The sequence below is a fragment of the Triticum aestivum genome, chromosome 2D, assembly GCF_018294505.1.
Source record: "Triticum aestivum cultivar Chinese Spring chromosome 2D, IWGSC CS RefSeq v2.1, whole genome shotgun sequence".
Lineage (NCBI taxonomy): Eukaryota > Viridiplantae > Streptophyta > Magnoliopsida > Poales > Poaceae > Triticum > Triticum aestivum.
The window spans coordinates 642,840,345-642,852,289 of NC_057799.1; positions in this window are offsets into that span (position 1 = coordinate 642,840,345).

Sequence of the window (11,945 nt, forward strand, 5' to 3'; positions counted from 1 at the left end):
ATATCTACCATCCATATTGCTCTTGTATCACCATCTCTTCGCCGAACTAGTGCACCTATACAATTTACCATTGTATTGGGTGTGTTGGGGACACAAGAGACTCTTTGTTATTTGGTTGCAGGGTTGTTTGAGAGAGACCATCTTCATCCTACGCCTCCCACGGATTGATAAACCTTAGGTCATCCACTTGAGGGAAATTTGCTACTGTCCTACAAACCTCTGCACTTGGAGGCCCAACAACGTCTACAAGAAGAAGGTTGTGTAGTAGACATCACGCCTGCCCCCCTGGGCGCGCCCCCTGCCTCGTGGGCCCCCTGGAGCTCCACCGACCTCAACTCCAACTCCATATATTCGTGTTCGGGGTGAAAAAAAATCAGAGAGAAGGATTCATCGCGTTTTACGATACGGAGCCGCTGCCAAGCCCTAATCTCTCTCGGGAGGTCTGATCTGTAGTTCGTTCGGGGCTCCGGAGAGGGGAACCCGTCGCCATCTTCATCATCAACCATCCTCCATCACCAATTTCATGATGCTCACCGCCGTGCGTGAGTAATTCCATCGTAGGTTTGCTGGACAGTGATGGGTTGGATGAGATTTAACATGTAATCGAGTTAGTTTTTTTAGGGTTTGATCCCTAGTATCCACTATGTTCTGAGATTGATGTTGCTATGACTTTGCTATGCTTAATGCTTGTCACTAGGGCCCGAGTGCCATGATTTCACATCTGAACCTATTATGTTTTCATGAATATATGTGAGTTCTTGATCCTATCTTGCAAGTCTATAGTCACCTACTATGTGTTATGATCCGGCAACCCCGAAGTGACAATAATCGGGACCATTCCCAGTGATGACCGTAGTTTGAGGAGTTCATGTATTCACTATGTGTTAATGCTTTGGTCCGGTACTCTATTAAAAGGAGGCCTTCATATCCCTTAGTTTCCATTAGGACCCCGCTGCCACGGGAGGGTAGGACAAAAGATGTCATGCAAGTTCTTTTCCATAAGCACATATGACTATATTTGGAATACATGCCTACATTACATTGATGAATTGGAGCTAGTTCTGTGTCACCCTATGTTATGACTTTTACATGATGAACCACATCCGACATAATTCTCCATCACCGATCCAATGCCTACGAGCTTTTCACATATTGTTCTTTGCTTATTTACTTTTCCGTTGCTACTGTTACAATCACTACAAAACCCAAAAATATTACTTTGCTACCGTTACTGTTACTTCCATATTACTTTGCTACTAAATACTTTGCTGCAGATACTAAGTTATCCAGGTGTGCTTGAATTGACAACTCAACTGCTAATACTTGAGAATATTGTTTGGCTCCCCTTGTGTCGAATCAATAAATTTGGGTTGAATACTCTACCCTCGAAAACTGTTGTGATCCCCTATACTTGTGGGTTATCAAGACTATTTTCTGGCGCCGTTGCTGGGGAGCATAGCTCTATTCTTTGAGTCACTTGGGATTTATATCTGCTGGTCACTGTGAAGAACTTGAAAGATGAGAAAACAAAAATTTATCCCTCAACTACGAGGGGAGGTAAGGAACTGCCATCTAGCTCTGCACTTGATTCACCTTCTATTTTGAGTAAGCTTGCGACACCTAAACCTGCTTCTGCTATTAATTCTGATATGTCGCATGTTATTGATGATGCCACTTCTGCTATGCATGATACTTATGATGAAACTACTTTTATGCTTGATACTACTGTGCCACTTGGTGAATTTCTAGATGAACAACTGGCTAGGGCTAGAGAGAATGAAATTATTGAAACTGATAATACTGATGAAAGTGATGATGCAGACTCTCCCCCTAAATATGAATTGCCTGTTGTGCCTGAGGGCTATGTTATGGATGAAGAAACTGCTAGAGACTTTGTTGCTTGCAATGATAGAAGTGATCTTAAGAAATTATTAGCTAAGCTGAAACAAAAAACTCTGAATGCTAGATGTTGGGGAACGTAGCAGAAATTCAAAATTTTCCTACGTGTCACCAACATCAATCTAGGAGATGCTAGCAACGAGAGGGGAGGAGTGCATCTACATACCCTTGTAGATCGCGAGCGGAAGCGTTCAAGAGAACGGGGTTGATGGAGTCGTACTCGTCGTGATCCAAATCACCGATGATCCTAGCGCCGAACGGACGGTACCTCCGCGTTCAACACACGTACGGAGCGGGGACGTCTCCTCCTTCTTGATCCAGAAAGGGGGGAGGAGAAGTTGATGGAGATCCAGCAGCACGACGGCGTGGTGGTGGAAGTAGCGGGATCCCGGCAGGGCTTCGCCAAGCGCAAGCGGGGAGGAAGAGGTGTCACGGGAGGGAGGGAGGCGCCAGGGCTTGGTGTGCTACTCCCATGCGCCTCCCCACTATATATAGGGGTGGAGGGGGCTGGTTTCTTGCCCTCCAAGTCCATTGGGGCGTTTGCAAAGGTGGGGGAAAGAAATCCCATCATTTCCCTTCCCCACCGATTGTTATCCCCCTTTTTTAGGGATCTTGATCTTATCCCTTCGGGATATGATCTTATTCCTTCTAAGGTGGGATCTTGGTGCCCCTTGACCAGGGGTGTGGGGCCTTGCCCCCACTACCCACGTTCATGTGGGTCCCCCCATGTAGGTGGGCCCCACTTCGGAACCTTCTAGAACCTTCCCGGTACAATACCGAAAAATCCCGAACATTTTCCGGTGGCCAAAATAGGACTTCCCATATATAAATCTTTACCTTCGGACCATTTCGGAACTCCTCGTGATGTCCGGGATCTCATCCGGGACTCCGAAAAAATTTCGGTTAACCGCATACTAATATCTCTACAACTCTAGCGTCACCGAACCTTAAGTGTGTAGACCCTACGGGTTCGGGAGACATGCAGACATGACCGAGACGACTCTCCGGTCAATAACCAACAGCGGGATCTGGATACCCATGTTGGCTCCCACATTTTCCACGATGATCTCATCGGATGAACCACGATGTCGAGGATTCAATCAATCCCGTATAAAATTCCCTTTGTCAATCGGTACGTTACTTGCCCGAGATTCGATCGTCGGTATCCCAATACCTTGTTCAATCTCGTTACCGGCAAGTCACTTTACTCGTACCGTAACGCATGATCCCGTGGCTAACTCCTTAGTCACATTGAGCTCATTATGATGATGCATTACCGAGTGGGCCCAGAGATACCTCTCCGTCATACGGAGTGACAAATCCCGGTCTCAATTCGTGCCAACCCAACAGACACTTTCGGAGATACCTGTAGTGCACCTTTATAGCCACCCAGTTACGTTGTGATGTTTGGTACACCCAAAGCATTCCTACGGTATCCGGGAGTTGCACAATTTCATGGTCTAAGGAAATGATACTTGACATTAGAAAAACTCTAGCAAACGAACTACACGATCTTGTGCTATGCTTAGGATTGGGTCTTGTCCATCACATCATTCTCCTAATGATGTGATCCCGTTATCAATGACATCCAATGTCCATGGTCAGGAAACCATAACCATCTATTGATCAATGAGCTAGTCAACTAGAGGCTTACTAGGGACATGTTGTGGTCTATGTATTCACACATGTATTACGGTTTCCAGTTAATACAATTATAGCATGAACAACAGACAATTATCATGAACAAGGAAATACAATAATAACCATTTTATTATTGCCTCTACGGCATATTTCCAACAGTCTCCCACTTGCACTAGAGTCAATAATCTAGTTCACATCACCATGTGATTAACACTCAAAGTTCACATCGCCATGTGACTAATACCCAAGAGTTTACTAGAGTCAATAATCTAGTTCATATCACCATGTGATTAACACTCAATGAGTTCTAGGGTTTGATCATGTTATGCTTACGAGAGAGGTTTAGTCAACGGGTCTGCAACATTCAGATCCGTGTGTGCTTTACAAATCTCTATGTCATCTTGTAGATGCAGCTACCACGTGCTACTTGGAGCTATTCCAAATAACTGCTCTACTATACGAATCCGGTTCACTACTCAGAGTCATCCGGATTAGTGTCAAAGTTTGCATCGACGTAACCCCTTACGATGAACCCCCTTTCCACCTCCATAATCGAGAAAATTCCTTAGTCCACTAGATACTAAGGATAAGTTCGACCGCTGTCATGTGATCCCTTCCTGGATCACTATTGTACCCCTTGACCAACTCATGGCAAGGCACACTTCAGGTGCGGTACACAGCATAGCATATTGTAGAGCCTACGTCTAAAGCATAGGGGACGACCTTCGTCCTTTCTCTTTCTTCTGCCGTGGTCAGGTCTTGAGTCTTACTCAATACTCACACCTTGTAACACAGCCAAGAACTCCTTCTTTGCGGATCTATTTTGAACTCCTTCAAAATCTTGTCACGGTATGTATTCATTTGAAAGTACTATTAAGCGTTTTTGATCTATCCTTATAGATCTTGATGCTCAATGTTCAGGTAGCTTAATCATGGTTTTCCATTAAAAACACTTTTCAAATAACCCTGGATGCTTTCCAGAAATTCTACATCATTTCTGATCAACAATATGTTAACAACATATACTCATCAAAAATTCTATAGTGCTCCCACTCACTTCTTTGGAAATACAAGTTTCTCATGAACTTTGTATAAACCCAAAATCTTTGATCATCTCATCAAAGCGTTCATTCCAACTCCGAGATGCTTACTCCAATCCTTAGAAGGATTGCTGGAGCTTTGCATACTTGTTAGCATCTTTTAGGATTGACAAAACCTTTTGGTTGTATCACATACAACCTTTCCTCAAGAAAATCGTCGAGGAAACAATGTTTTGACATCCTATTTGCAAGATTTCATAAATAATTCAGTAACTGCTAATATAATTCTAACAGACTCTTAGCATCGCTACGAGTGAGAAAGTCTCATCGCAGTCAACTCCTTGAACTTGTCGGAAAACATCTTAACGACAAGTCGAGCTTTCTTAATGGTGACACTTACCATCATTGTCTGTCTTCCCTTTAAAATCCATCTGTACCCAACAGCCTTACGACCATCAAGTAGTTCTTTCAAAGTCTATACTTTGTTTTCATACATGGATCCTCTCGGATTTTATGGCCTCGAGCCATTCGTCGGAATCCGGGCCCACCATCGCTTCTCCATAGCTCGTAGGTTCATTGTTGTCTAGCAACATGACTTCCAAGACAGGATTACGTACCACTCTGAAGTAGTACGCATCCTTGTCGTCCTATGAGGTTTGGTAGTGACTTGATCTGAAGTTTCATGATCACTATCATAAGCTTCCACTTCAATTGGTGTAGGTGCCACAGTAACAACTTCCTGTGCCCTGCTACACATTAGTTGAAGTGACGGTTCAATGACCTCATCAAGTCTCCACCATCCTCCCACTCAATTCTTTCGAGAGAAACTTTTCCTCGAGAAAGGACCCGTTTCTAGAAACAATCACTTTTGCTTCCAGATCTGAAATAGGAGGTATACCCAACTGTTTTGGGTATTCTATGAAGATGCATTTATCCGCTTTGGGTTCGAGCTTATCAGCCTGAAACTTTTTCACATAAGCGTCGCAGCCCCAAACTTTTAAGAAACGACAGCTTAGGTTTCTCTAAACCATAGTTCATACGGTGTCGTCTCAACGGAATTGCGTGGTGCCCTATTTAAAGTGAATGCGGTTGTCTCTAATGCCTAACCCATAAACGATAGTTATAATTCGATAAGAGACATCATGGTATGCACCATATCCAATAGGGTGCAGTTATGATGTTTGGACACACCATCACAATATGGTGTTCCAGGCGGTATTAGTCGTGAAACAATTTCCACAATTTCTTAATTGTGTGCCAAACTCGTAACTCAGATATTCATCTCTATGATCATATCACAGACATTTTATCCTCTTGTCACGACGATCTTCAAATTCACTCTGAAATTACTTGAACCTTTCAATAATTCAGACTTGTGTTTCATCAAGTAAATATTGTCAGCATCTACTCAAATCATCTGTGAAGTAAGAACATAACGATATCCACTGTGTGCCTCAGCACTCATTGGACTGCACACATCAAATGTATTACTTCCAACAAGTTGCTCTCTTGTTCCATCTTACTGAAAACGAGGCCTTTCAGTCATCTTGCCCATGTGGTATGATTTGCATGTCTCAAGTGATTCAAAATCAAGTGAGTCCAAATGATCCATCTGTATGGACTTTCTTCATGCATATATACTAATAGACATGGTTCGCATGTCTCAATCTTTTCAAAAACGAGTGAGTCCAAAGATCCATCAACATGGAGCTTCTTCATGCGTTTTATACCAATATGACTCAAGTGGCAGTGCCACAAGTATGTGGTACTATCATTACTATCTTATATCTTTTGGCATGAACATGTGTATCACTACGATCGAGATTCAATAAACCATTCATTTTAGGTGCAAGACCATTGAAGGTATTATTCAAATAGACAGAGTAACCATTATTCTCCTTTAATGAATAACCGTATTGCGATAAACATAATCCAATCATGTCTATGCTCAACGCAAACACCAAATAATTATTATTCAGGTTTAACCCCAATCTCGATGGTAGAGGGAGCATGCGATGCTTGATCACATCAACCTTGGAAACACTTCCAACACATATCGTCATCTCACCTTTAGCTAGTCTCCGTTTATTCCGCAGCTTTTATTTTGAGTTACTAACACTTAGCAACCGAACTGGTATCTAATACCCTGGTGCTACTAGGAGTACTAGTAAAGTACACATTAATATAATGTATATCCAATATACTTCTGTCGACCTTGCCAGCCTTCTCATCTACGAAGTATCTAGGGTAGTTCTGCTTCAGTGACCGTTCCCCTCATTTCAGAAGCACTTAGTCTCGGGTTTGGGTTCAACCTTGGGTTTCTTCACTAGAGCAGCAACCGATTTGCCGTTTCATGAAGTATCCCTTCTTGCCCTTGCCCTTCTAGAAACTAGTGGTTTTACTAACCATCAACAATTGATGCTCCTTCTTGATTTCTACTTTCGCGGTGTCAAACATCGCGAGTTGCTCAAGGATCATCATGTCTATCCCTGATATGTTATAGTTCATCACGAAGCTCTAATAGCTTGGTGGCAGTGACTATGGAGAACCATCACTATCTCATCTAGAAGATTAACTCCCACTCGATTCAAGTGATTGTAGTACTCAGACAATCTGAGCACATGCTCAACGATTGAGCTTTTCTCCCTTAGTTTGCAGGCTTAAGAAACTTGTCAGAGGTCTCATACCTCTTGACGTGGGCATTAGTCTGAAATCCCAATTTCAGTCTTTGGAACATCTCATATGTTCTGCGACGTTTCAAAACCGTCTTTGGTGCCACAATTTTAAACCGTTAGCATCACACACTGAACTATCACGTAGTCATCAAAACGTGTATGTCAGATGTTTCGTAACATCTACAGACGACGCTCGAGGTTCAGCACACCGAGCGGTGCATTAAGGACATAAGCCTTCTGTGCAGCAATGAGGACAATCCTCAGTTTACGCACCCAGTCCGCATAATTGCTACTATCAACTTTCAACTAAATTTTCTCTAGGAACATATCTTAGTAGAACTAAAGCGTAAGCTACGACATTATTTGCAAAGACCTTTTGACTATGTTCTTGATAATTAAGTTCATCTGATTATTTAATGAACTCCCACTTAGATAGACATCCCTCTAGTCATCTAAGTGATACATGATCCGAATCGACTAGGCCGTGTCCGATCATCACGTGAGACGGACTAGTCATCATCGGTGAACATCTCCATGTTGATCGTATCTACTATACAACTCATGTTCGACCTTTCGGTCTCTTGTGTTCCGAGGCCATGTCTGTACATGCTAGGCTCGTCAAGTCAACCTAAGTGTTTTGCTTGTGTTCCGAGGCCATGTGTGTACATGCTAGGCTCGTCAACACCCGTTGTATGCGAACGTTAGAATCTATCACACCCGATCATCACGTGGTGCTTCGAAACAACGAACCTTCGCAACGGTGCACAGTTAGGGGGAACACATCTCTTGAAATTTTAGTGAGGGATCATCTTATTTATGCTACCGTCGTTCTAAGCAAATAAGATGTAAACATGACAGACATCACATGCAAATCATAGAGTGACATGATATGGCCAATATCATCTTGCGCCTTTTGATCTCCATCTTCGAGGCACGACATGATCACCTTCGTCACCGGCATGACACCATGATCTCCATCATCATGATCTCGATCATCGTGTCTTCATGAAGTTGTCTCGCCAACTATTACTTCTACTACTATGGCTAACGGTTAGCAATAAAGTAAAGTAATTATATGGCGTTTTCATTGACACACAGGTCACACAATAAATTAAGACAACTCCTATGGCTCCTGCCGGTTGTCATACTCATCGACATGCATGTCGTGATTCCTATTACAAGAACATGATCAATCTCATACATCACATATATCATTCATCACATCCTTTTGGCCATATCACATCACATAGCATACCCTGCAAAAACAAGTTAGACGTCCTCTAATTGTTGTTGCATGTTTTACGTGGCTGCTATGGGTTTCTAGCAAGAACGTTTCTTACCTACGCAAAAGCCACAACGGTGATATGCCAATTGCTATTTACCCTTCATAAGGACCCTTTTCATCGAATCCGATCCGACTAAAGTGGGAGAGACAGACACCCGCTAGCCACCTTATGCATCAAGTGCATGGCAGTCGGTGGAACCTATCTCACGTAAGAGTACGTGTAAGGTCAGTCCGGGCCGCTTCATCCCACAATGCCGCCGAATCAAGATAAGACTAGTAACGGTAAGCTAATTGAACAAATCATCGCCCACAACTACTTTGTGTTCTACTCGTGCATAGAATCTACGCATAAACCTGGCTCATGATGCCACTGTTGGGGAACGTAGCAGAAATTCAAAATTTTCCTACGTGTCACCAAGATCAATCTAGGAGATGCTAGCAACGAGAGGGGAGGAGTGCATCTACATACCCTTGTAGATCGCGAGCGGAAGCGTTCAAGAGAACGGGGTTGATGGAGTCGTACTCGTCGTGATCCAAATCACCGATGATCCTAGCGCCGAACGGACGGCACCTCCGCGTTCAACACACGTACGGAGCGGGGACGTCTCCTCCTTCTTGATCCGGAAAGGGGGGAGGAGAAGTTGATGGAGATCCAGTATCACGACGGCGTGGTGGTGGAAGTAGCGGGATCCCGGCAGGGCTTCGCCAAGCGCAAGCGGGGAGGAAGAGGTGTCACGGGAGGGAGGGAGGCGCCAGGGCTTGGTGTGTTGCTCCCACGCGCCTCCCCACTATATATAGGGGTGGAGGGGGCTGGTTTCTTGCCCTCCAAGTCCATTGGGGCATTTGCAAAGGTGGGGGAAAGAAATCCCATCATTTCCCTTCCCCACCGATTGTTATCCCCCTTTTTTAGGGATCTTGATCTTATCCCTTCGGGATATGATCTTATTCCTTCTAAGGTGGGATCTTGGTGCGCCTTGACCAGGGGTGTGGGGCCTTGCCCCCACTACCCACGTTCATGTGGGTCCCCCCATGTAGGTGGGCCCCACTTCGGAACCTTCTAGAACCTTCCCGGTACAATACCGAAAAATCCCGAACATTTTCCGGTGGCCAAAATAGGACTTCCCATATATAAATCTTTACCTCCGGACCATTCCGGAACTCCTCGTGACGTCCGAGATCTCATCCGGGACTCCTAACAACTTTAGGTTAACTGCATACTAATATCTCTACAACTCTAGCATCACCGAACCTTAAGTGTGTAGACCCTACGGGTTCGGGAGACATGCAGACATGACCGAGACGACTCTCCGGTCAATAACCAACAGCGGGATCTGGATACCCATGTTGGCTCCCACATGTTCCACGATGATCTCATCGGATGAACCACGATGTCGAGGATTCAATCAATCCCGTATACAATTCCCTTTGTCAATCGGTCCGTTACTTGCCCGAGATTCGATCGTCGGTATCCCAATACCTTGTTCAATCTCGTTACCGGCAAGTCACTTTACTCGTACCGTAACGCATAATCAAGTGGCTAACTCCTTAGTCACATTGAGCTCATTATGATGATGCATTACCGAGTGGGCCCAGAGATACCTCTCCGTCATACGGAGTGACAAATCCCAGTCTCGATTCGTGCCAACCCAACAGACACTTTCGGAGATACCTGTAGTGCACCTTTATAGCCACCCAGTTACGTTGTGACGTTTGGTACACCCAAAGCATTCCTACGGTATCCAGGAGTTGCACAATCTCATGGTCTAAGGAAATGATACTTGACATTAGAAAAGCTCTAGCAAACGAACTACATGATCTTGTGCTATGCTTAGGATTGGGTCTTGTCCATCACATCATTCTCCTAATGATGTGATCCCGTTATCAATATCATCCAATGTCCATGGTCAGGAAACCATAACCATCTATTGATCAACGAGCTAGTCAACTAGAGGCTTACTAGGGACATGTTGTGGTCTATGTATTCACACATGTATTACGGTTTCCAGTTAACACAATTATAGCATGAACAACAGACAATTATCATGAACAAGGAAATACAATAATAACCATTTTATTATTGCCTCTAGGGCATATTTCCAACACTAGAATGAAATATGATCCTGCTTATGCTACTTCACCTATGTTTGTTACTGATAAGGATTATGAATTCTCTGTTGATCCTGATATAATTACTTTGGTTGAGTCTGATCCTTTTTATGGCTATGAATCTGAAACTGTTGTGGCACATCTTACTAAATTAAATGATATAGCCACCCTGTTCACTAATGATGAGAAAACTCGCTACTATTATATCCTTAAAATATTTCCATTCTCATTAAAGGGTGATGCTAAGATATGGTTTAATTCTCTTGATCCTGGTTGTGTGCGTAGTCCCCAGGATGTGATTTATTACTTCTCTGCTAAATATTTCCCTGCTCATAAGAAACAAGCTGCTTTAAGGGATATATATAATTTTGTGCAAATTGAAGAAGAGAGTCTCCCACAAGCTTGGGGGAGGCTTCTCCAATTACTTAATGCTTTGCCTAATCATCCTCTCAAGAAAAATGAAATACTTGATATCTTTTATAATGGCTAACCGATGCTTCCAGAGACCACCTGGATAGTTGTGCTGGTTCTGTTTTCAGGGAAAGAACACCAGATGAAGCTGAAATTCTATTGAATAATATGTTGACAAATGAAAATAATTGGACACTTCCTGAACCAACTCCTAAGCCAACTCCGAAGAAAAGGGGTGTACTATTTCTCAGTCCTGAAGATATGCAAGAAGCAAAGAAATCTATGAAAGAAAAGGGTATTAAAGCTGAGGATGTTAAGAATTTACCTCCTATTGAAGAAATACATGGTCTTAATTTACCGTCTGTTGAAGAAATATATGATCTTAATTCATCACCTATTGAAGAAACTCATGGTCTTGATAACCCGACACATGTAGTAAAGGTAAATTCTCTCTATAGATATGACAAAGCTGAAATCCCTCCTACCAGGGTTGCTAGCCAATGTTTGGATGAGTTCGATAACTTTATGGTTAAGCAAGAAGATTTTAATGCTTATTTTGGTAGACAATTAAAACGAAATGCTTATATGATTGAACACTTGGGTGATTATATGTCTAGAGTTAAAGGTGAGCTTAAACTCATTAGTAAACATGCTTCTATGGTCACCACTCAAGTAGAACTAGTACTTAAAGCTCAGAATGATTTGCTAAATTAATTAAATAGTAAGAATAATGATTTTGCTGTTAGAGTGGCTACTAGAACCGGTAAAATGACTCAGGAACCTTTGTATCCTGAAGGCCATCCTAAGAGAATTGAGCAGGATTCTCAGAGAAATAATTTAGATGCACCTAGTCCTTCTAAAAAGAAGAAAAAGAAAAATGATAGGACT